Below are 27941 nucleotides of genomic sequence, written 5' to 3'. Positions count from 1 at the left end.
CAATTGTTAAAACATTTAATTTAATTCTAAAAACGGGTATATACCCCAAATCATGGAAGGACTCATATATAATCGCACTTCATAAGAAGGGAGACAAATCTGATCCCAATAATTACAGAGATATATCTTTAATCAGTAATCTTTCTAAAATATTCAATGCTGTACTAAAAACAGACTAATCACAGTTGTAGATAAACAGCTGAATAACTGTCAATTTGGCTTCAGAGAAAACCACAGAACTGCTGACAGTATTTTCATATTAAAATCTTTAATTAATAGATATATACACAAAAATAATAAAAAAATATATGTATGCTTCATTGACTTAAGAAAGGCATTTGACTCTGTATGGAGGACAGCCCTTCTGTTTTAATTATGCAAATTGGGAGTAGGAAAGTCTTTTTACAGAGTAATAAAACAACAATATTTAAATACAAAATCCTCTTTAAAACATAAAGATCACATTTCTGACTATTTTGACATTACTAGAGATGTGAAACAAGGGGATTCATTAAGTCCTTCATTGTTCAATATTTTTATAAATGATATTACTAAAGGTTTGGAAGATGACAACTCAAGTCCATCGGAGCCTACACAGGAAAAATTGCAACATATGTTTATCATATGTTTTCAAAACATATGAAAAACATATGAAAATCATATGTTTTTTATATGTTAAGGACAAACATATGATAAACATATGTTTACAATCATATGTTTACATATGTTTTGAAACATATGAAAACATATGTTAGCAAACATATGTAAACATATGTTTTATGACACATGTAAACATATGTTTGTAAACATATGAAAAACATATGATTTTCATATGTTTTCATATGTTTAAAAAAATAATAATGAAAATTGAAGAAAATGTCAAAATTAGTATTGAAGCATAGATCATCCAACAGCAGAGCTTTCTAATTCTGAATCATGAACAGAATGTGAAATAAGTGAATGAGTTATAATTAATAGATAATACTATGAATAAATATTCTTTATATAATTTATAGTTTGTTCTTTTAATTTTCTTTATTGATTACCCCATTATTATCTCTCTGTTCTTTATTATTTATTCTGCATTTTTTTTCTTATTCCCTTTTCTTAAATCTCTAATTTTGATTCCAGACCCTCGTATTACGTACTTGGCACGTAGAATTCTAAAACCGGGAAAAATCGGAAATATTTTCACCGTTATCGTTTTGTGCACTATGACACGCAAAACCATGGACGCTCACGCGATCAGCCTCATCATTCTACAGCTGTTTAGTTAAGTTTTAAGAATGGACAGAGATAGATTCTACTTCTTCTACTACTTATAAACAGATTAATTGAATTGGGTGACTATTCCATTAACTAGAAGAAATCGGGGAACGAAACATAGAAATGAAAGTACAGAGAAAGTCAACGCAACGAAAGTTCGAAATGTCGAAACATGGAAAGTGGTTTTGATTTCATGGATTACGTACATTTATGTACCTCAAAAAGGAAACGAATGGTAAATATAATTATGCACTTTTTTTTTATTATAATTGGACAAAAGTAGGAAGATGTGTGTGCAAATTTTTCATAAAAAACAATTTGACTTGATTGTAAACTCTTGAACGATATTGTAATGTATATATATCCGATAGTAATCAGTAATTGCATTTATTAATCATCTGTTTCATTTATATCTATCATAAGGTTATTTTTAAATACATTGTACATCCCAAATAACCATATTTGTAAACTCTGTAGAGATTAGTTAAATTAAAATAAAGGGGGGGGGGGGGGGGGGGGGGGGGGGGGGGGCATCAATACAGTGAATGAATGGATAGATGTCAGTGAGGTTCTATTACTGATAATAATTGATCCCATTCTTTTCATATAATTTAGATTTATAAAATGTATACTGGCTTTTCATACATTACATACAATGTAGCCAAAGATATTTAATGTTAATGTAATTTTTTCCCAAATTTTAATTATGATCAAACCATTCAAACTGAGACCACATTTTGTATGAAAACACTGTTATCAATTGGTTCCAAGACGAGAATCACATTCTAGCATAATCGAAAAAATCATGATTATTTACATTTGATTGAAGCTCAAATTAATATGAGTGCATGAAACTGAAAGTTCTACTTTTACATTGATTAACATGTACTTTAAAAATGTACATGAAAATATATAAAAAAAAAAAAAGGATGTGTTTGACATGGTTGTCAATAATCATATTTGATTTTTGGTGTATAAACGCCACTTTTCAAAAACGCATTTAACCAATTTTAAGGCAGCCAGTTTTTATTGGTGGAGGAAGCTGGAGAAAAACCACCAACTTTCAATGGGAAAACTGACAATCGGAGTCCTAGTCAATTAAGATTGGAGTCAAGTGCACCTGTACTAGTCTGTACTAGTAGGGTTCTTACTCACAACCTCAGTGTTGACTAACTAGTGATTTAATACAGTAGTAACTACATAGACCACTCAGCCACCGAGGCCTGCCAACAATTATAAGTTAAAATACAAGTACAAATGTAGTCCAAATAATTATGAAATCTTGAAAGCTATCATACTTAATTTTATATATATATTTACATCTATGTCACAGAATGGCGTCAATGCAAAAATTAAAAATTGCCTTTCTAGACGTCAAAATAATTTGAACTACATGTTCATTTGTATCTTAAAGGTTGACTTCAACAATAAGCAAAGTTCATAATGCAAACATGGCAACGTCAGCTTTAAAAGATGCAAAATGTAATGTTGTAAACAATGGTAAATGACAAATGTGAAATAATTCAAATGAAGGAACTTACAGAATGATAATGATTTATAAACAAAACAAGGAACAAATAAACAAATATGATATATACTAGTAAAGCAACAAACTACAACATGAACTGCTAAATAACAGTCTTCTGACTTGGGACAGAAACATACAGCATGTACAGGATGTGATGGAGTCAAACTAGTTAGTAGGTGCCAAATTAACCCCCCTCCTAACCTGAAATAGTGGTCTGAAAAGGGCTTAACACATTTGCCATCAGATATACATGTATGTACAAAAAAATCCAACATCTACATGTAACAAAAACATAGACCAGGCAGGGTATTTATACATCATCACAACACATATAACCTCTTTAGTCTAGATTTGAGAGTTACCTCTTAGTTACTGATAGCTAGTTCAAAGCTAATAACAAGGTATTTACCACCAAACCTTGCCTGGTTAAGGTTTATTCCAGTTACTAGTACATGTAGTAACTACAGTATACAAAATACATGTAGGTCAGGTTTTGGTGTACAATGTATGCAATAATTATTGTATTGATTGTAACTGAAGTATGTTATTAGAGCTTTTCTAAATAACTTCAAAGCTTTTGCTTAGACATTTATCAGTATATCATGCTTTTAAAATCACAATGTATTTTTTAAAGTTATTGTAAGGCCAAATAAAAAAGCATGTGTGTTTCCTGTTTCCCTACCTACCCTATATTTTAAGCTTAGAAATAGCCTACCCTAAAGTTTTTTTGGTCATTTTTCAATAAGCACTGTTAAAGTCAGGATTTCTCTCCCATAGACTCAATGTAAAAAAAAATGGTAAAATAAAAAAAAATCCCTACCTACCTACCCTATTTTTTTCAAAGAGGAAACAGGAAACACACATATTATTTTATTTGGCCTAAGACATAATGATCATGATGACCAGAGCATGCTTTCCAGTAATTATTAAACTGTCTCATATATAAAACATGTAATACATTTGTAATACATTGTTGTACATTAATACATGTCTGTAATAACCATGATAGCTACACTACCAATAATTTACCTATACTTTTTTGGTACATTTCTACCCTCGTGCATATCAGTACTGTTAGGAAAGACTGAAAACTTATAATGTTATACTTTCAATGAAATCAGTACTGATTTTGTCAGTACTGTTTCAGTACTGATTTTGACAGTATTGTTTTAGTACTGATTTTGACAGTACTGTTTCAGTACTGATTTTGACAGTACTGTTTCAGTACTGATTTTGTCAGTACTGTTTCAGTACTGATTTTTACAGTACTGTTTTAGTACTGATTTTGACAGTACTGTTTCAGTACTGATTTTGTCAGTACTGTTTCAGTACTGATGTTGACAGTACTGTTTCAGACAGTACTGATTTCGTCAGTAATGATTCAGTACTGATTTCGTAAGTAGTGTTTCGTTACTAATTTCTTCAGTACTGTTTCATTATAACACTTTTTAAATCAGACTGTCTCTGTATAGTGATGCCTAGTTGTTTTGTATATTTGGGGTGGGTTAATTGTTCTCTTTGACACTTACCCCATTTCCATTTATTTTCTTTATCGTGACATGTTAATGTTTTCGTTATGTTTTTTTTTATTTCTCTGATTTTTGTTGTCCTGAAGTGGTTCAGCTTTAGATCCAGCTCTTCGACAGTTACTTTAGCTTTTTTTTTTAAATATTCTGGCTTTATGTCATATTTATTGTCAGAATTGCATCTTATGTGGTCTAAAAGGTTTATGTTTTTAATACTTATTAATACTTCTATTTGACAATACCATATTACAGGTATTTATATCTTGCTTCAGTCAAATCAGAACATATTGAACATTGGAACTCGATATATTACTTTTGAGAAGATGGGTGGATGGATTGATGTTATGTGATCCAGTGGCAAGTTAAGTGCAGGAAGAGGACATGATACTCAGATATAAATACAATGTAATTAACATATTTTGTACAGAACTAGACCAATAATGCACTGAGCTCCTTTTTAACATGCTAGTTCACCACAAGGAGAGAATCTGCTATAAGACATGTCCCCCTACATGAACAGGTACCTTCAGACTGAACAGTGTATGTTTTTCTCCTTTTACTGTGAGCTCAGCGAATATTCAGAATACGACCACTTTTTTTAGTCTAACTTCTCATAAATAAATTTCCAATCATATGCTCAATGTAAGATTTTTAATGGTTAAATACATTTATTGACAGATTTCTTTTTGTTTTTGTAAACATTAATCATGCTGCAATTTCATTCACTTGTAATGAGTGTATTGTGAATAGTAACTTAAATACATGTATGCATAACTCTTGTACTCTTTCCTATAAAACTGCAGAGCGTATTTTACGAAAAGGATATATGAAATTTAGTGCTTCAATATTTAGGCATCCCGTTAACGGGGAGTTGAAAGGGTGAGAACTACATTACTCAGTATAGCATGTTCACATGAGGACTGATGACTTTCAGAAACTCTTGGTTTGTAGTTCCTCAGAAATCTCTGATTGATTTGAATCTTACAGACATACAAACAAAAGTACATTTTGTAAAATAAGCATAAAAATTTAAAGAAAGATTTCCAACAGACTGATTAATGTCTGACGGAGGTCATTTGGTACATAATTAACCTTTTTGATTTTTGAACATATATGGTTTGCTTTTCAAAATTAATTTTTATTGACTGAATAAAACAAGCTGAAGAACTCAAATTTTTGTTCTATCTTCTTATCAACTGCAATAACTTCCATCGAAATACAATAAACAGTAATCTTAAGAATGAACAGCATTAAAAAGTAAAAAAATGTGTTTTTCTCTCTCTCAATTTAATGGGTTTTTTTAATAACTGTTTCATAATTCTGCTTCAATATTATTTTCCATTGCTCTTCCTATTCATGTGATATATATCTTTGCCAACTTGTTTCTGGAAAGGAAAAAGTGGATTATAACATTTATCATTTTGTTAAAGTCCAATAATAAGATTAAACATAGGTCAACCATGACATAATGTGAATCAGTGTACATGCATTGCTAAAGGTGGTATAACGTTAATTATACAAGGTTTATATTATACAGGGAGAAAAATGAAAGAAAAAAAATGGATTAATGTTTGATTTACCTACTTGAAAACTGGCCTTGAATTCATTAAACTTTCGAGTCAGTTATTTACGCAAACTCCAAAATCAACAAATCAACCAATCAAAATGCTGGATTTCAATTTTCGACCACGATTTTTTTTCTCCTGGCACTGAGAAAATTTTGTATGACTTCAGGGTCTGATCTTATACGATTTGGAGAAGAATTTTAGCGTCCCAAGTCTGGGTTCATGGCAAATATCCATGTTTTCAATACGGGCTGCACTTTTAACATTTTTAATTTGTTTTGTTATAAATTAGGTCGTTAATTTTTCTGAATTAAATTGTTTCATATATTGTTTATGTCATGGTCTTTTGTAGCCGACAATACGGTATGGGTTTTCTCATTGTTGAAGTCTGCACAGTTGTATATTATTGTTCACATTCACATCGTCTCAAATTTGGTTGATAGTTGTCTTAGTGACAATCCTACAACTTTTTATCATTTTATACATATGCAATAGTTTAAAAATTAAATAAAAGTATTCTTTTTGTGATTTTTTTCATTATTAGTACCAGTGGAAATTCTCATTATAATAAAATACTATCTTTTAAATCTGTTATTCGGTTACAGAGAAGGAGATCTTTGTTTATATTTCCTTTATGTTCCTAAGTTCAACTATGTCCTGCTGTAACACTCTGACATCTTTGGATCGGCAACAAAACACATATGTATTAATATAATCTGATTATTCGAGCACAATATCAATGCAATCTGTGAAACAGTTAAATGAGAAGTTGTGTGTACGGATATGTACTCCCCGTAGACCCTCTTTGTTAACTTTAATGATATATTTCAATTGTTGAAGAATTGTATTTCTACTCTTTATTTTTTTGAACTTGCTCGTTGTTGGTTTGTTGTCATATGAACACACTACAACATTTCATGATATTGAAATAAAATTATAGGAATAACTGCAAATACTTACTTTAAAAAAATCATAATTGAGTGTTAAACTATATATATACCTACCTTTCAAATTATTTCTATGTTCTACTGTCACCTTTCATACCAGTTCTATCTCTATCTCATATTTTATCTGTTCATGACAATTTTTAGTCGTTGATCTAAAACTTTATTTTCCTCATAGACTTAGTCTTTGTGTTCTGGTGGAATCCATTTTTAGATACCTATAACAATAGATCATACTGCATCAAATACTTTGCATGCATTTATAAAAAGTTGTTTTTCCCAACATGCATGTTATGGTATTAATTATGGACGTAACACTTTGTAAATTGTCCTTTGAAAAAATACATCATGAGATAAAGTTTGTATCGATGATTTACAAAATTCTGTAAAGTGGTTCAGGAGTTATTGATGACACTTACGTGGGACATAAGGACAACATATGTTCCATATATGTGAACACATTCTCACTAAGAAAATGTCACCAGAAGTGCAAGTCAGTCATCACAACGGATAATGTTTATGTGATACAGTAAAAACAGTAAAACCATTGGTAGTAAAATTGTGCGGGATGTTTAATTTTCAACAAATGTAAGATTGGTCACCTTTAATCGGATGCCTCATATAGCATGTATAGAAAGAGAGTGCCATGATCTTTGCAGGTTAATAACTATTGCAACAACTCTTTGAGGAGCCGTCGGTGGCCTTTTGTCTGAATATGCAGCAGGGCAAATTCCTGTCCACTTTCAATATGCTTTCGTTGTCCAGTGGCAGTCCAAGTTTCATTGACCTTCTTTCACTCCAGATGACATCTTTTACAGGACTTACCTATTGAACTTATTTAACAATTGTTTTGAACATGCATGTAATATTTGCCACTGGACATTAAGCAAATTTTTAATACATGTACTCTAATATGTTATTATTTTGAGGAATCTCAGTAGGATCATTTTAAACTATGGGGATTATCCTCTTAAAATATAAATATTATTCATACAAAGTATTGCTCAATAATTATGTGTCGGATTACTAGTATTCGTGTGTCGGTCCAATGGGTCGTCGGACTAATAGGGCGTCAGGCTATTGGGGTGTCAGACCAATATGGTGTCCGAACAGAAAGATTTAAAAGGCAAAAAAAAAAAAAAAAAATGTGCAACTTATAAAAGGGTCTGGTCTGGAAGTGGTTTCTTCATTTCTGTATTCTGTAATATTCTATATCATTTTTCACTTTTTCTTATTAATTTTGCCTGTTATTCTCTTTTCTTCATATTCAAGCACCACACTATTATCGATTCTTCATTGCTTCTGTCTACTTTATAACAACAATGGGAATAATATGAAAGCCAGCCAAATAGGACATTGGAAAATTGTCTGTTTTCTGTTTCTTGGTTTATTCTTGCTTGTCGTTGGAGACAAACTTTGTCTTTCTGTCTCTTTAGTTTGTGTGTATTATTATAAATTAAACGAATGTAACACAAATTTACCATCTTTAAACAAATTTGTTGAACATTGCGTAGACCTGTTATTTAATCTCTTTTTAACAGAAGGAAAAAACTAAGATTAAATATAATCAACAGAAGTATAAAAAAAAACTATGAACTAAGTCTTTGAAGTTAGATGCATGATTTTTGTTATTAGTTGTTAGTGGCTTTGAACTAGCTGTCAGTAACTGCAAGTACTCTCAGATCTGTATTTAGTGACCTTTTTTGTTGAGAAACGGTAACGTCCATTATGTTTTTGTTACTGAGATGTATAAATTCTATTTGCATTCATCTGTTATTTAAAGTTAAATAAGCCTTTTTCAACTGAATTTTATAGTTTGTTGTTATGTAGTACTGTAACAACTCTGTTCCAGGTTTAGGGGGAAGACCCTAGCATGTTAAACCTCATCACATTCTGTATATATGTTCCTGTCCGAAGTCAGGAGCCTGTAATTCAGTGGTTGTTGTTTGTTGGTGTGTTACATATTCATTGTTTGTTCATTTTTGTACATGAATAAGAACGTTAGTTTTCTTGTTTGAATTCGTTGACATTTGTCATTTTGTTGCCTTTTTTAGCTGACTATGCGATATGGCTTTGCTCATTATTGATGGCCGTATGGTGACCTATATTTGTTAATTTCTGGTCATCTGATCTGTTGTGGAGAGTTGTGATTATTCCGCTCATTTTGGGTGCCATGATTGGCAAATAAAATATATGTTGTTGCTGTTGTTGTGTCGTTGGTAATAATACGGCATCTTTTTTTATATGTAAATCGAATGTTCTGTTCCCTTATGAACCACATAAATTTGAACTAAATTCTTGAAGGGAAAGATATTGATTTTGTATAAATGTCAACAGAATATAGAATGTTGTGTCAACAGAATACAGAATCAACATTCTGTATTCTGTTGACACAGTATACAGAATGTTGATTCCGGCAAAATATATGATCTGACAGGATGCTCACGGAATAAAACTTGTGATGGAAGAAGACATAGCCTACATTTGACTTGTAAAACATACATGAACAATAGCAATCCGTAGATGATTCGAAAAGGATCCGCCATCTCTGACTTGTCGTAACAATCGTCTCTTTCTGTAACTTTAAGAATTTCTGCAAGTGGCTGGTAAACCGATATTTTCTCTGCTGTACAGTCGGAAAGCAAGCCCTTAGAAACGACCGTTGTTGCTACTTTCTTAAGACAACAATGGAACTGATATTAAAACCCGCCATTCTGAAATTGCGTTAATTTCGCGGATTTTTTTTTGGCGCCAATTTGAAAGTTTATCCTTTTTTCAGTTTCCGACTGGCCATTAGGGTCTGAAATAGATTTATTTCGATTTGTTAAGCATGGATTTTATTATCAAAAGGGAAAAAAATTCTCAAACATGTCAAATTGGCCGTCTTTTAACGATCCCGCAATGCCGTTGATCGTCGTTTAAAATTATTTTCTTCTTTTTTTTCATATATTTTATAACAAAGACTTTATGTACTATACAAACAATTAATAATACGTCTTTCAAATTAAAAAAAAAAGGATCAAGTATAACGTTCTATCACCCCTTGGGAAACCCCGTTGGAACTAAATTCCAAAATAAAGACATTTTTTGACATTGTAGTTTTTCGGTCTTACACATTGATGTCACCTTGCATCTAACGTTAAACACAGTCAATGTACACATATTCAGTAGGTTTGTTTGAAAAAGTAATGGCGAGATCAGCTGTGAATATTTGACTGGATTAATTATTCTCTTTAAGTCAGTGAAATGTATGACTTTCATAAACAAGGTAAGGAAATCTACTGTCTTTGCACAACACTAACTGCTTTAGATGACCGACATAAAACTCATGTTGTGATATTCAGGAATCCTGCAAAAGTAAATGAAAAAGTATTGTCCTAAATTTGAACTTAGGCAGCCAACAACCATTTCATTTTCTGGTGGGGGTAGGGGGTGGTGGCTATTGAGTATTGATTGTTTTGAAGAAAAAAAGTTTGTTATTACCAATTTTTGGATAAAAAAATATTTGTTTTTGACCCTGTGAAAAAAAATGTTTGTTTTACCTCAGCTGCCATTTAATGAAATGCTAAAATTGAAAAGAGAAGAATTGTTTTCATCTTGTCAGGAGAAAAATTCATTGTTCCCCCTCCCTGAAAACAAATGGTTGCTGCCCAAACAATCTCTTTCAGAGTATCATTCTAATCAATCTTATTCAAAGCATTAAGTGTGGCTTAATTTTGACTAGTGATCTAAAACATAATTGTTGACTTAGTCCCCAGAAACTGCTCTGAAATACTATCATATAAATATAAAAATGCATAGATTGTTATAATGGTTCTTATCATGAACTTGAAAATAAATAAGACTTTATTATAAGATTAAAATAGACTCAGTAAATATTTTTATTTTTCTAGTTTATAATGTTTTTATTATTTTTTTCAAATAGAAAAAGAAAAATATTACTGAGTATATTTTAATCTTATTTATTTTCAAGTTCATGATAAGCACCATTTATTTATTGGTTTAGTGTGTTATTTTTATAATTTGAGTCCATTCATTAGAACTATAACTTGCATGAAATCAATGAGACATTATTTATTGTTATATTTAGTTTGTTCATACTAGGATTGCAAACTAATTTTCCTTTTATTTAAAACAATGAAGATTTTATATTCAGAATGCTTTCATTATGATCTCTTTTAAGTATAAATGAAAAAGGTAGGACCTACTTCACTTGCAAGTGTCAGTAATGAAAAGGAACTCCTGTTTTTTTTTTTATCATTTTGATACTGTCTTGATCCATTACTAATGAATATACTACCCCTTGAATAAATTGAGTAGACATTTATTTTTGTGTTAAAATAATTTGGTTGCAGCAGTAAAAATACCTACCAAAACATGAATATTAAATTAACTCTTGGAATTTTAAATTAATATTGAATTAATAACCCTATTAGTATTATGGCACATAGGGACACATCTAGGAGGGGAGGACAGGAGAAAGGGGGTAGGAGAAAGGAGAAAGGGGGTGGGAGAAAGGAGAAAGGGGGTAGGAGAAAGGAGAGGAAGGCTGGGAGAAAGGAGAAAAAAATGAAATATGAAAAAATAAAATATCTCTCTTTTTTCCGGTAAATTAAAAAAAATCAAATAAGGAGAAGAGGGGTAGGAGAAAGGAGAAGAGGGGTAGGAGAAAGGAGAAGATGGGTGGGAGAAGGGAGAAGGGTACCCCCTGTCCTCCCCCTCATCTAGGGCCTATTTCACTGGGACTGAGTTCTGAAAAGTGATAAAATGTGTTTTTCTATTTTTTGGCACATGTTTTAATACAGCATCAAAATGTATTTAAGAGATTATTTTTAATAATATCCACTTGTAAATAACAGCATATGGTGTTTGATATAACAAAAGTTTGTTCATGATAGTTGTCAAACAAAGGGACGTAACTCGTGAATTACCGTCGGCCCCGCTTCGTCAGAAATATCGACACATCTAACTGGCACATTTGCGTATCTGTGCATATCAACTGGCACAAATTTGACATATCATAGTCAAAGTTATGTTACATAACATAATTTAAATTCAGCATAGCTTCCCGAGAAGTTAAGAAAGAAAATTACGATTTAAATTTCTTTTGACCACATTTTTTGGTCAACACCTACACTTTGAAGACATATTTTGAAGGAAAAAAATGAGTCAAATCCATAATTGAGTTAATGAAAATATTCCTTATATACTCAAGAATGTTCACTTAAAAGCAAATTAGTTTTAATTCATTGTAACAGCTACAAATTCAAAAAAACGGGCTTCACTTTTTTTGGTAAAAAAATGCCCATATATGGTAATCACATGACGTCCATTGTTGCTTTAAGAAATGGGGTCAAACCGGGGTCAGCTTTCCGACTGGTATTTCTGTATCCTATCCTTCCCGGCTGATCTACTGTTGTCTCAAATTTTGCCGTTGATGTTATCGTCATCACAAAAGCGCGTCAATATGGAACATACAATTGCCTATTGTAAAACGTTTATGTGATTGGATTTACACATGACGTCATTCATTGTTTACAAACGTTATTTTTGCACTCGCACTGACATTTCAACAGTTCAACAGTTCAAACTTCTTCTGGATTGAATACCACAATGGGATTGAAGGTAGATCAAGGTATAGTAGTACATTGAATATTTTAAAACTGAGAAAAGTGTAGCATATAGCTAATTCAAAACATATTACGTTAGTTAAAAAAGCAGAATACGCGTTACACAGTGGCAGACCCCTGGGGTTCGGGGGGTGGGAACACCAAATTATTTTGGATGTTCAATGCATTATTTATTCTATATAATACTACTTAAAATATTTTATTTCCCCCATTTTTTCGCTATAATTATGAAATCTTTAGGGGACTGAGTTGGAACCCCCCTTTTTCCTTTTATCCAGAGTGTTTGGAACCACAGGCACTTGTTTCTATGCTAGTCCAATGACCTCGGGGGCATTATTTACTATTTCTATTAGCTGTTCTGATATTTTCTTTTTACTATCAATGTGCCAAAAAAAAAATTGGAAATATCAGTATAAAAACGTTAAAAATTTAATAAGAATGCGAAGTCATATGTTATAGGACTAGTTTCTATCCATACGAAGGTCGACTATGGATAGTCGACCTTCGTATGGATAGAAACAAGTGCCTGTTTAGGTCGACTATGGATAGTCGACCTTCGTATGGATAGAAACAAGTGCCTGTGTTTGGAACCCTCTTTTAAAACAATGGGTGGGTAACTTACAGAACTTTCTGTAAATGTCAAAATAGGTATAAAATCGCGGGTTGTTTTGGATACATATTATTACTTCTTTGCCAAACCTTATTAAATAGATTATAGTATTAATGTTTGTCAAATTGATATTTGTGATTAGCCTGACTTTCTAAACATATGATTGGATAAAAGGAGGTGCGGTACACCCCTCGGCGTAAGGAGGGGGAGAGGTCCGAAGGTTGGACCCCTTTAAACGATAAATGCATAAATTTCAAAAGGGAAATCCCTATCTCCAGATTTGGAACCCCCTTTTAAAAATGGGTTTCCTATTTTGACAGGATTTTTTTTTATAGGGCCCAATGCTTCATTTAATTTGGGAAACATTTTAATATATAAGTCCTAGGTGCCTACAAAATTATTTCATCTCGCCACATTGACTGCTGTGTTTGTTGCTGCATATATGTATATTTTTATATATAAGTGATCTCGTTTGAAATGATTTAACAACAACATTTCTGTTACTTCTGTTTTTTTTAAATATTTTTTTAGCATACTAAGCGATCTGGGCAATGCGATATATGGGTTTGCTCATTGTGCATTTGATGTGGTAAAAATCAGGGGCGGATCCCGGATTTTTGAAAGGGGGGCGAAGATATTAAATTTTGCCGAGCGGAGCGAGTCGGAATTTTTTGGGGCTAAAAAAACCATAAAATAAGTGTTATATGCACTATTTAATTAATGGCTTGGGGCATGCATATTTTATAGTTGCTGTAAAGTGTAAGGGTTGGACATTTTTTATGCTGTATTCTCCCTATTAATTGTCTATCATAAAATGATAGTATTGATCCAAAGCTATGTACTGATATATTTGATGTAGGACTTGTCAGTAAAGAATAGACATGGAAATTAGATGAAATTTACAATACGACCGACACGAGTTAAAAAAGACAAACAAGCAGTTTTTATCAAAATGTTTGATTGATATGTTTCACCCAACATAACTTAGGGAACCGAAGTGAGGGGTTCCAAATCCAACAAAGACTACGAACGTGTCTGAAATGACAACGAAGTTATGAATGACGGTCAACAAATGGAGACATAAAAGTCACACCTAGTAGGCAGGTTGCATGCAGTCTGGTCTTGAAAAAAGTATTCAATATATATATAAGTCCGGCAAAACAGACATTCCAGTCAGACATGCAAACCCCGGCCACAAACAAATACGCCCGTTTTATTCATCATGTTCATTTCATGCTAAATATTTTTGTTGGAAATTTTAGTTTTTAATAGCAAAAAAGTAGACAAGACTATTGTTTTCAATCCAGATACGGCCAAAATTTTTGTTTAAAGCAAGAATCAGAGAGTCATTTTTTTCTCTCAAATATCTCAGACTGCCTCCTCAAATCAAATGGTTCGTACCTGAGACTTGAAATCTTTCTAGAGCTTATACTGACTGGGGATCATTATTCAATTTGTTAAACATGTTTTCGTAGGTAAATAATATTGTGGAACTTTTTTTTCATGAGAGTGTAATAGTCTATAGAGTATTTACCATTACTTTCTGTTTAGTGGAATAATGAAATAGAAGTCAATACGTTCTTGTTCAATCCTGTGTCGCTTTGAAGGTTTCCTGATTGTCATGACAACCTCAGCCTAAGCAATGTGTATTACTGTAATTTGAATTTCAAAATGACCGAGTGCCGTTTATTCAACGCACTGGTCAACTCCACCATAGCAAATCACATGACTTTGACAATTAGTAAATACCGGCCAGCGAAAAATGTCTTTATAAGTAAAGAATTGTCGTTTAAAGATTAAATACTCGGGAAATGGCAAAGTTCACGAAGTCTAGTCTGATTAATCATTTTACAAAAAAAAAAAAAAAAAAAAAGTCCAAGCAAACGGGGGAGGGGGGGCGTACGCCCTCTACGCCCCCTCTGAATCCGCCACTGAAAATCATTCAACAGTCTTCCTATTTTTATATTGTAAATAAAGATGTCTGTGAAATATTTGAATTTCTATTTTATTTTGGTACTGGCTATGGTTACATTGCAATGTAACAGTCGTAAAAAAGTTATTGTTACAATGAAGTTTAGGCTATATCGCCGGAATGCAGACCTAGGGTTGACTAAGGAACTACATAGAATACTTACGAGTGTGACAATGATATTTATGTCTACGGTTACATTGTGTTGTTGTTACGTAAATGCACTCAAATGAAAAATTATTTTTTACAATATTTTATACATTATTTTAATTTTAATTTGATTGTCAGTGTACACACAACCAGTGTGTTGTTTCAGTCCGATGCATTTTTGGCCCGGTGTAACCACTCTCAGTGGCGGATCCAGAAATTTACATAAGTGGGGGGCCACTGAATGACCTAAGAGGGGGCCGGCTCCAGTCACGCTTCAATGATTCCCCTATATAAGCAACCAATTTTTTTCCAAAAAGGGGGGGGGAGGGTCTCCAGCCCCCCCTAAATCCACCTCTGACTCTAGGCAGCCCTCACAAACGAGTAATTGGGGTGGATGGGTTGGGTGGCTCAGTGTTGTATTAATATATAAGAAGATGTGGTATAACTGCCAATGAGAAAAGTCTCCTGTTCATATAAGTCGTAATTTGTAGAAGTAAACCATTATAGGTCAAAGTACGGTCTTCAACACCGTGCCGGCATGTAGCTCTCACCGAACATCAAGGTGTAAAGGGCCCTAAAAGTGACTAGTGTAAAACCATTCAAACTTGAAAACCAACTACAGAATACCAAACTCCTGACTTAAGACAATAACCTCTTTTGTATTGTTACAATCTCAAAAACGTGTCCGATAATTTAAGAATGTGTCCGGTTAAAAACGCCAGAATATTTCAAAACTCATATACCCCCAATGATACTCTGTAAAGTAAAAACGCAATTCAATATTAATGGTGTGGGATACGATAGAACCCGTATTGTTCGGTTGGATTGTAAATGATTAGAAAAAAAAGTCGAAGCAGGTGCCAAAAAAAAAATCTGGAGGAAAGGTTTAGTAACCCGTACAGACAAATGCCCAAGGTATGCTACACTGTGCACGCTTTCTTCTGCTTGCAGACACAGACTATAGGTCTGGTTTTAAAAAAAAATTGCACAATAAAAAGTTATTTTTATTTGAAGCGCTTTGATTTATGATTTTTTTCTTTATCAATATGATTATTATTATTATAAAGTTCAGACAGAGGTACTTCACAATTTAGAAAACTAATACATCATGAACATTTTATATTGTATTTTATTCCCGGTGTTTGACCACGTTTACTGTATGTCATTGATAAACATTAGTTTGTTCAGCATAGGTAATTCATAACAAGCATAACTGCAGGCTAAGTTTACAACACATAATTAACTATTGATTACTTAATGTCCAGTGGCAAATATGTCATGCGTATTTAGAAAAAAACCCATTAACATTGCATTTAATAAGTTTTGTAAAGTTTAAATCATCGTTTATAAATAGTAAGTAAATTCAATTGTTTTAATATTATCCGGTGATGCCTATAAATGTCTTTTTACAAAATGTATGTCTATGAGGGTACTGCTCGACCGGAGTCCCGCAAACGTGGTTTCGCCAGTGCAATTTGACATGTTTATCAAATCATTGACGTCACATTGACGCGTTTTTGAGGAATCGGACACGTTTCTGTGTGTTACCATAGATAGATGTATAACATATCTGGCTAGGTGCTACATATATGACTATGTACGATAAATTTTCAATTAAATTAAATTTCCACTTCAATCTATTAAACATTAATGTACTTTTGTATAAAGTAGTTAGTATATATTTTAATGTCTTTCGTCGTAGTTTCACGGATCTTATTATAAAGAACACATAAATAGACCGATGGTTAAAGCTACACGTGTATGAAATACTTGCCACTGGCAAACACCAATACTTTGATGATGATGAATTAAATTATCATATTTTCCTTTTTTTTAATTTTATTTAGAAACAAATTTCAACTTTGATTGATTATAATATTATATATACAAGTAGTATCAGAAGTCCAGTCCATTAGTGATTACTGGACTTATGGTTGTATATAAAGTAATAAGTAAATTTTCATGTCATACCATTCCCATCCATACTTGTGCATTCTTTTTATTTTTACATAACACAGAAATGAGGAAAGTTTTAACATAAGATAATTTATTGTAGCCTAGACCTGTTGGTGACCTTCTGCTGTTGTTTTTTATTTGGTCGGGTTGTTGTCTCTTTGACACATTCCCCATATCCATTCTCAATTTTATTATTTATAAATTCATTACATTTTTTTCCCTCAGAATGATTAACAGCAATGGAGACAGGAGCAGACATGGGAATGTTCGATGTGAAAATTGAAGACCTATAAACAAAATGATGTATCTAGACAATATGGCACTCATCAGAAAAAAACCAACATTTGATCATGAACCATTGAATCCTGAGTTTCGTACAAGTACCAAAACATTAAAGGTGGATGCTTATAATGAGCTCATATTAGAACTAAAGTGTCCTCTTGGATTACCACTGTACATGTAAAAAGACACACCATATCCGGGACTGAATTGAGGAAAAGAGCCAGGAAACTGACATTCAACAAAGCATTCCAAAGAAAAGATGGCATAAGGGGAGAGCAATGAAACATGATACATGCAAAATTAATTGTTTCTTTGATTGTTTTATTTATGAGCTTTAAAGGGTCATAAAATAACCAAGGGGCGTAAACATGACAGAGATTTTTGCCACAAACTTCACATGTTGGTATGACATTGATTGTTTAATTATATATTAAAAAATGGTTATGATAAATAAAAGAAATTCCAGTTATGATTAAAAATAAGGTAATCGAGAGATCATTGTTTTGTGTTGATTATAATGCATTGCCTAACATAGTAACATATAACTGCATTAATTACAACATATTTTAAGCAATAGCAAAATACCAAAAAATGAACAGTATTGAAGATTCTAATCTTGTTTGATATATATATAAATTATGCGCTATTATACAATTGATACTGTAAAATATCAGCCTTGAACCACAGTGTGAATCTTCCTGATGTCGAGTGCGTATTTTTTTTATAAACACTGAAAGACAGTCACAATCAAAATCAAGAAGTAAGCAAAGAATCACAAAACGAAAGGGCATTTACAACAACACATTGAAAATTACATATATAAAAACAACACGAACTCCATTAAAAACCGGGAGTGAATTCAGGTGCTCCTAATGCGTATTATTTTTATAAACACTGAAAGACAGTCACAACCAAAATCAAGAAGTAAGCAAAGAATCACAAAACAAAAGGGCATTTACAACAACACTTTGAAAAATACATAAAAGACAACACGAACTCCATTAAAAACCGGGAGTGAATTCAGGTGCTCCTAATGGGTAAAATCCGATAAACTGCTTATCTTGCTTCATTTCTGTTGTTTTCTCCTTCGCTTCAATAGTATTTCGATAGACGAGAGTAAGCTTGATAATTTCCCTTGGTGATGTTCACGTCGCTAAAAAATATCTGCGCAGCAGGGTGATATAGTCTAAGACAAAAACGTAACCAGCTAAAAAAGGATAATAATAATATTGTCACAGAATTATCAAACCTATATTTGGATACCAATTGTACTGAGATGCACATTGTAAAAACTTCTCTAATGATAAACACTTAATCAGAGATATCTACAAAAGATACAAAATATGCCACAAATTATTATATAGCATACTATACTTACCGAGTTTAAAAGTTTTCAGTTCCAAATATTTTTTGAAACAATACACATTCAAGTTAAAAAGATTAACAACACCAAATCTACTGAAACAGTACTGAAAATAACAATACCGAAATAGTACTGTCAACATCAGTACTGAAACAGTGCTGACAAAATCAGTACTGAAACAGTACTGACAAAATCAGTACTGAAACAGTACTGACAAAATCAGTGCTGAAACAGTACTGAAACAGTACTGTCAAAATCAGTACTGAAACAGTACTGTCAAAATCAGTACTAAAACAGTACTGTCAAAATCAGTACTGAAACAGTACTGTCAAAATCAGTACTAAAACAGTACTGTCAAAATCAGTACTGAAACAGTACTGACAAAATCAGTACTGATTTCATTGAAAGTATAACATTATAAGTTTTCAGTCTTTCCTAACAGTACTGATATGCACGAGGGTAGAAATGTACCAAAAAAGTATAGGTAAATTATTGGTAGTGTAGGCCTTACATATGATAACAGCTAAGTTTAATCCCTTGAAATCCCTTGTCTCATTGACAAAAGAAGTTACCATGGTTGATTGAATATGTATTCCTTTAATTTGAAAATTAGTTATAAAAGCTGTGTATTTAGTTACTGCACATACATAGTTTCAAAAATTCCCTTATGCCTTCCAAAACCACAAATATATGTTACTCCTAAAGAAAATTTTAGAAACGAAGAGTAGACAACTCATGAAATTATCTGGCATAACAACATGCATGTTATTTTCACTAATAACTTATTTAATATAAAAAAGAAGTGGTATGATTGCCAATGAGACAACTGTCCATAAGAGACAAAAATTACACAGAAATTAACAACTATACTACTATAGGGCACCGTACAACCTTTAACAATGAGAAAATCCCATACTGCATAGTCAGCTATAAAAAGTCCCTAAATGACAATGTAAAACAATTCAAACAAGAAAACTTAGGGTCTTATTTATGTAAAAAAAATGAACAAAAAACAAATATGTAAAACATAAAAAAATGACAACCACTGAATAACAGGCTCCTGAATTAAGTTATCCCCTTGACCGCATGTACATTTGTACTGTTAACTGATGAACAAGATTGGCATTAACTTATTTAGTCAGAGATCAAATTTAACCACTTTGATACACCATTGAATTCATACAACAGGCATATGGATTTAATAAGATGGATTAGAACATTCAAATGATTTAATACTTTTATATATAGTATATAACTAGTATTATTTTTTTTCAGGGCAAGTCTAGATCTGTTGGTCTTGTTTTAAAATATCAAAATAAGCCAATTTTGCCATACAACATGTATAAAAATATTTAAGGCAATTTGTCAGATATTTTAATTTCATTTCATTTTACATTATTTCTTTTAGCATTTTCTATGGAAGTACATGTACTTCAAAAAGAAGACGAAGCTAAGCAACAGAATGCAATTCTCTGAGGCATTGATTTACATGATGTGCATATAAAGAGCAGCTGGCAATTATTTTATGATGAGAGGTATGTACATGTAATAAAAAGAATAACTTTGTTTGAATATTTTGTTTTTGTCAGACTATCTACATGTTACACCTTTTGATTTTGTGTAAGCAGTGAAAAATTATTTTTTTCTACTGGACCATTTTATCGAAAATAGCATTGGAAGCTCTATATACACTATATTGCTTGTTCTTTTTATACGAACACACACAATTTTTTGGGATTGTATAATGGAAAGGTGTTGTCGTTGTCTGCTGCGTCCGAAGACACATTGGTTTCCGAACAATAACTTAGGTTTAAGTGCATTAATCTTTATGAATTTTGTTTAGAAGGTCCAATACCTCAAAAAAAGGTTGGGATGGCCCCCCTTTTCTGGGAAAATTGTGGATGGTTATATAGGGAATTACTGAAGCATGTCCAGATCGGCTCCCCTCTTTAAGCTCTTAGGCAGTCAGTGGGCCCCCACTTATGATAATTTCTGGATCTGCCACCGAGTATATGGATCTCTCTGAAATTGTACTACAAGGTTCCATACTACAAAAAAAAGGATGGGATTGAGTTTAAGGGTTATTGCTCCGAGGGGGATTTCAATAAATTGAGGGGGGGATAGTTCGTTTCATGCAATAATGTTCAGCAAAGGAAGATCTAAAATGGTCAACATAACCAAAATTTTCAATGGACCCCTTAGGGAGTTGCTGCCCTTTATAGTAAATTTTTAACAACTTTCTCGTAAATTTTGAAATCTTTTCCTCTTTTGTGTTTTGAGCAAGAACTAAAGAAGATATTAAAGAGAAACTTAACAGGCTATTAAATTGATAAGCAATACAAGATCAATAAAATATGTATACAGGAGTTTTGCCTCTTGGAAATAGATATTGTAAGGAAAATTGCATCTCACACATGTCTACTTTTCTTGTACATGTAGATTATTTTCATGATTTTTAAAATTTATGAAAAATGTTAAAAAAAGAACATACTTATTTGTTGTGGTTATTACTTTTTGACAGCAAGTTTTATATATCCATCAATTGGTGAGGTACATTGAAACACTGTTCTTTTATTAAATGCATGACGTATACAGATGGTAACACAAATGACAACATGTTATGTTCATGAGTTTAATATTTATAGATAAATGTTGTATTTCAACAATTTTGCCTATGAAACAGCAAATCAAGATGTAATAAACCGGAGTTAATGCCGAAATTGATTTTTTTTTAATTTAGGCAGAAGAATAGTTTATTATCATGATTACATGATATATGCTGTACATATATTTGTTGTATGTTTATAAATTGTTTCTATTTTTAGCTCACCTGGCCCAAAGGGCCAAGTGAGCTTTTCTCATCACTTTGCGTCCGTCATCCGTATACTTTTACAAAAATCTTCTCTTCTGAAACTACTGGGCCAAATTAAACCAAACTAAGCCACAATCATCATTGTGGTATCTAGTTTTAAAAATTTTGTCCGGTGACCCGCCAAAATAATCAACATGGCCACTATGGTTAATTGACCCCTTAAGGTGTTATTGCCCTTATAGTAATTTTTTACCAATTTTCATAAATTTTTGTTATCTTTTACAAAAATCTTCTTCTCTGAAACTACTAGACCAAATTTAACAAAACTTAGCCAAAATCATAATTAGGGTATATAGTTCAAAAATTATGTGTGATGACCCGGCCAACCAACCAAGATGGCTGACATGGGTAAAAATAAAACATAGGGGTAAAATGTATATTTTGGCTTATAACTCTGAAACCAAAGTATTTAGAGCAAATCTGACAAGGGGTAAACATTTTTATTTAGTCCAGATCTATCTGCCCTGAAATTTTCAGATGAATCAGACCATGGGTTGTTTGTTGCTGCCCCTGAATTGGTAATTTTAAGGACATTTTGTCCGTTTTCGGTTATTATCTTAAAAATTATAATAGATAAAGATAAACTGTAAACAGCAATAATGTTCAGCAAAGTAAGATCTACAAATAAGTCAACATGATCAAAATGGTTAGTTGACCCCTTAAGGTGTTATTGCCCTTTTAATAGTAATTTTTTACCAATTTTCATAAATTTTTGTTATCTTTTACAAAAATCTTCTTCTCTGAAACTGCTAGACCAAATTTAACAAAACTTAGCCAAAATCATAATTAGGGTATATAGTTCAAAAATTATGTGCGATGACCCGGCCAACCAACCAAGATGGCTGACATGGGTAAAAATAAAACATAGGGGTAAAATGTATATTTTGGCTTATAACTCTGAAACCAAAGTATTTAGAGCAAATCTGACAAGGGGTAAACATTTTTATTTAGTCAAGATCTATCTGCCCTGAAATTTTCAGATGAATCAGACCATGGGTTGTTTGTTGCTGCCCCTAAATTGGTAATTTTAAGGACATTTTGTCCGTTTTTGGTTAGTATCTTAAAAATTATAATAGATAAAGATAAACTGTAAACAGCAATAATGTTCAGCAAAGTAAGATCTACAAATAAGTCAACATGATCAAAATGGTTAGTTGACCCCTTAAGGTGTTATTGCCCTTTTAATAGTAATTTTTTACCAATTTTCATAAATTTTTGTTATCTTTTACAAAAATCTTCTTCTCTGAAACTACTAGACCAAATTTAACAAAACTTAGCCAAAATCATAATTAGGGTATATAGTTCAAAAATTATGTGCGATGACCCGGCCAACCAACCAAGATGGCTGACATGGGTAAAAATAAAACATAGGGGTAAAATGTATATTTTGGCTTATAACTCTGAAACCAAAGTATTTAGAGCAAATCTGACAAAGGGGAAAACATTTTTATTTAGTCAAGATCTATCTGCCCTGAAATTTTCAGATGAATCAGACCATGGGTTGTTTGTTGCTGCCCCTGAATTGGTAATTTTAAGGACATTTTGTCCGTTTTTGGTTATTATCTTAAAAATTATAATAGATAAAGATAAACTGTAAACAGCAATAATGTTCAGCAAAGTAAGATCTACAAATAAGTCAACATGATCAAAATGGTTAGTTGACCCCTTAAGGTGTTATTGCCCTTTTAATAGTAATTTTTTACCAATTTTCATAAATTTTTGTTATCTTTTACAAAAATCTTCTTCTCTGAAACTACTAGACCAAATTTAACAAAACTTAGCCAAAATCATAATTAGGGTATATAGTTCAAAAATTATGTGCGATGACCCCGCCAACCAACCAAGATGGCCGACATGGCTAAAAATAGAAGATAGGGGTAAAATGTAGATTTTGGCTTATAACTCTGAAACCAAAGCATTTAGAGCAAATCTGACATGGGGATTTAATTGCTTATTAAAGTCTAGATCTATCTGCCCTGAAATTTTCAGATGATTCAGACAATGGGTTGTTGGGTTGCTGCCCCTGATTTGGTAATTTTAAGGAAATTTTGTGTTTTCGGTTATTATCTTGATAACTATTATAGACAATATAGACAATACTTTTTTTAATAAATTATTGATAGAGATAAACTTTAAAGCAATTATGTTTAGTAAAGTGGTCAGTTGACCCATTAAGCCAAGTTAAGGAGTTATTGCCCTTAATAGTAAATTTTTACAAATTTTTTAATTTTTGTTATCTTTTACAAAAATTTTCTCCTGAAACCATTTTACCAAATTTAACGAAACTTGGCCAAAATCATAATAAGGGTATCTAGTTTAAAAATGGTGTGCGGTGACCCAGCCAACCAACAAAGATGGCCACCATGGCTAAAAATAGAACACAGGGGTAAAATGTTGATTTTGGCTTTTAACTCTGAAATCAAAGCCTTTAAAGCAAATCTTACAAGTGGTTAACTTGTTAATCTAGTAAATATCTATCTCAGTATCTGCCCTGGAATTTTCAGATGAGTTGGACAACTGGTTGTTGGGTTGCTGCCCCCCAATTGGTAATTTTTAAAGAAATTTAGCCCTTTTGGTTATTATATTGAATACTATTATAGATAGAGATAAATTGTAAACAGCAATAATGTTCAGCAAATTAAGTTCTACAAATAAGTCAACATTACCAAAATGGTCAGTTGACCCCTTAAGGAGTTATTGCCCTTTGCTTTATAGTAATTTTTTACATTTTTCATTAATTTGGTAAATTTTGGTAAGTTTTTACAAAGTTTTTTCCTCTGTAACTAGAGGGCCAAGTTCATTACAGATAGAGAAAATTGTAAGTAACAAAAATGATCAGTAAAGTATGATCTACAAACACATCACCAAAACACAATTTTGTGATGAATCCATCTGTTTCCTTTGTTTAATATATATGCACACAAACCAAGGTGAGCGACACAGGCTCTTAAGAGCCTCTAGTTTGTTTCCACTAGTGAAACTAGTAAAAAAAGTATTAATTAGTTCATACTACATGTACATCTAGTTTTTGTCTGGACTTTTGGATTAACTTAAACTTTACAATTTCAGCTTGTTACCAAATGAAAGGAAAGTGCAGTATTAGAATCACTGAGGTACATGTTACGATGTACATATGCATGTAGGTGGAGATCTAGATGTCCTGTAAAAAAAAACTGGTATTAAAGTAAGTTCATATGTAGAATTGTATTTGATTTAAATAATTTAATGTTATCTATTCAAAACTTTTTCAAGTGTAATTGTACATGTATACAGTTGTTTATTTTTCTGTCTTTCTGATGTCAAGTACATGTATGCATCGAGGAATCCTTACCAGTCTCATCTGCTTCTGCTGCCCACGCACGAGAAATGAGAAGCCCAAACAATTATAGCATTTGCATCACAGACCGTATATTATGAATTGTACATTTTACACATGTGATCAAAAGTTGTTCTCGTCTTCAATGTACATTAAATATTTGCCACTGTACATTAAAATAAACAAGAAAAATTAATTTAATAATTTTCTTTTAACCGTAGAGCATTTTTAAAGAACTAGAATATTGATATAAGGAGATGGGGTATGATCCTCAATTTGACAACTATCAATTAAAAAACTAAAGAACAAAGATTAAACATTTACTGGTCACTCACTGTTAGGCAATGAACAATAATCAAAATCCATACCATAAAGTAACCTTCAACTTGTTTAAGGATGCAAAATGAGAACAATTTAAAAATTAAAACTATATATTGTATGGCAGACATTGGTTAATATGTTTATGGAATGATTGTAACATGTTTATATTTGTCTTGCACTTACGATTCTTGCCAGATTTTTATAAAACTTATACTATACTTTAATATCAGCAATATCTTAGTCAAGTTCACTACTTTTGACAGATTGACTATTTTCAAAAGAGTTATGCCCATCGAAAATATTAAATAAAGGAAAATGGCCTTGTAAGCGCTCTCATTTGTTCAATTTTTATAAAACACATAGTATACTGTAAGTAATGCCCTTGAAGGTCTGTTTAAAATATTTCGTATACAAGAAAAAGAACATTTTTTCAAAGCACACTTTTTTATTTATAATTTTATTCAAGTGCCTTTTTTAATTATTGTCCCTTGGTAGATGCAACATGTGCAACTCAGTGGAAATTGAAACTCTATTCTGTTATTTTTATTTTCAGGAACTGAAAAGGAAAGAAACAGAACCAAAGAACATTCCTTTTAAATTAATACAATATTGAACTCAAGAGTCAATCTAGTTGTCTTTCTTAAATATAGATATAAGAAGATGTGGTATTAGGGCTAATGAAACAACTCGCCATCCAGGTCATAATTTGTAAAAGTAAACCATTACAGGTCAAAGTACGGTTTTCAAAACAGAGCTCACACGAAACAGCAAGCCCTTATAATATAGACAATAAAAATTTGGTATGTCATAGAGATGAAAAAAGAATATAGACAATTTAATTAGGATTTGTCAAAGAGGCAAACATAGAATGGATGATGTCAAAGAGACAAAACTATGAAAATAGAATATAAAAATAGAAATGGGGTATGTCAAAGAGACAAACATATGAAAATAGAACATAGACAATAGAAATGGGGTATGCCTAAGAGACAAAAATATGAAAATAGAAGAGACAACAACTTAATAAAAAAAAAGTTTTACTAGATATACAATACAAATTATGGAGCACTGACTGTGATAATTATTTTTCTGCATAAAGGAATGCTAATGTATACAGTTGCTTTTTATTTGTAAGAGGTTTTGATTTTGGCATGTATTTTCTGTGGAATTAAGTATTTGGGGTATATTGAAGTATTTACCCTCAAAATGAGTTCCTGACGGAATAAATAAGATGATGAAGAAGAAAAACATCAACAACATTCAATACCATTAAAAACAAACCAAACAAAAATACATATACAGAACATGAAAAAATAAATGCATTTGAAAAATAAAAAAAAAACATAAAAAAAAATATATATTTAGGACCAATATAAAAACATATGAAAACATATGTTTGGGCCGAACATATGAAAACATATGTTTAGGACAAACATATGAAAACATATGTTAAGGTCTGGGATGAAAACATATGAAAAACATGTTTATCAAAAACATATGAAAAACATATGTTTTTCATATGATTACATGTATGAAAAACATATGTTTTTCATATGATTCTATAAACATATGTTTTTCATATGTTTAACATATGTTTTTCATATGATCAAAAACATATGTTTTCATGTCGGGCCTAAACATATGTTTACATATGTTTTCAAACATATGAAAAACATATGTTAAACATATGAAAACATATGTCACAATTTTTCCTATGTATAAATAGTAAACTAGGCTCCCTCCTGTTTGCTGATGATCTGCTTTTACTATCAGAATCTAAGGAGGGTCTCCAAAATAGTCTAAATAAAGTTTCCATGCTTTGTGAAAACTGGCAGCTTTCTCTAAACATAAATAAAACAAAAAGTATGGCCTTTTCAATAACAAAGCAAAAGCCTGAATCATCTATATTTGTATATAAAAACAAAAAAATAGAGAATGTTTCAGAATATCCTTACTTGGGTCTGCTGATTAAATGAAATGGTAATCTCAGTCACAGTACAGCTGAATTAACAAAAAAGGCAAAAAAGGTTTTGTTCTCTGTTAAAACATATACTAATTCTTTTGGCAGCCTTCCTATCAGAGTGTCAAATAACTTATTTTACACCTTAGTGAGACCTATATTGACTCATAATTCTGAAATAACATATTTGGACTCATATATAACACATTTCAAAGCTAAAAAAAGAGCTTTGGTTTCTGGAAAAATTGTGGACCCATTTAATTTTAGTGACAAGACTCCAATAGAAAACTTGCATCTTGGTAAATGCAAGTTTACCCTTGGCACTAACAAGAGTGCCTCAAATTTTGGTTCAAGGAACGAATTGGGAAGACAGCCTCTTGAATGTCATATAAAAACCCAAACTATTATGTATTTAGCAAGACTTTTCACCTCAAATTTGAATCCCTTATTACATGAATCTTTTCAATTAACTAAAACTTTGGAGTCTATTGGCACCGATTCATGGTTCACTTTTGTAAAAGATATTCTTTCTGAATCAAACATTGATATAGATAGACTAAAAACCTGTGATAATTTAAAACAATTAAAAAATATTAAAAGTTATATTAAACCCCAAATAAACTCATACTACAAAAACCTGTTGATAAATAAGTTAACATCTATTGATGATAAAAGTAAATTAA

General features: G+C 31.7%; 1 protein-coding gene and 2 long non-coding RNA genes across 3 annotated transcripts in view; 2 read left to right on the top strand and 1 right to left on the bottom strand.

Moving 5' to 3' along the window:
• LOC134710057 (estrogen receptor-like) overlaps positions 1–27941 on the top strand; it is a 232667-nt gene that overhangs the window by 159937 nt on the left and 44789 nt on the right. The gene's annotated exons all lie outside the window — the stretch shown is intronic.
• Positions 1425–25919, top strand: LOC134710053 (uncharacterized). Its single transcript, XR_010106089.1, has 4 exons — positions 1425–1501; positions 20198–20324; positions 24731–24845; positions 25852–25919. It is a non-coding gene; the product is annotated as an uncharacterized LOC134710053 (long non-coding RNA).
• On the bottom strand, positions 4986–9454 carry LOC134710052 (uncharacterized). Its single transcript, XR_010106088.1, has 3 exons — positions 9332–9454; positions 6890–7047; positions 4986–5705 (listed from the first exon to the last, which is right to left on the bottom strand). It is a non-coding gene; the product is annotated as an uncharacterized LOC134710052 (long non-coding RNA).

This window comes from Mytilus trossulus, chromosome 3 (assembly GCF_036588685.1).
Source record: "Mytilus trossulus isolate FHL-02 chromosome 3, PNRI_Mtr1.1.1.hap1, whole genome shotgun sequence".
In the NCBI taxonomy this organism is placed as follows: Eukaryota; Metazoa; Mollusca; class Bivalvia; order Mytilida; family Mytilidae; genus Mytilus; species Mytilus trossulus.
Note: the sequence above shows the minus strand (reverse complement) of the source record. Positions and strands in the feature narration are given on the sequence as shown.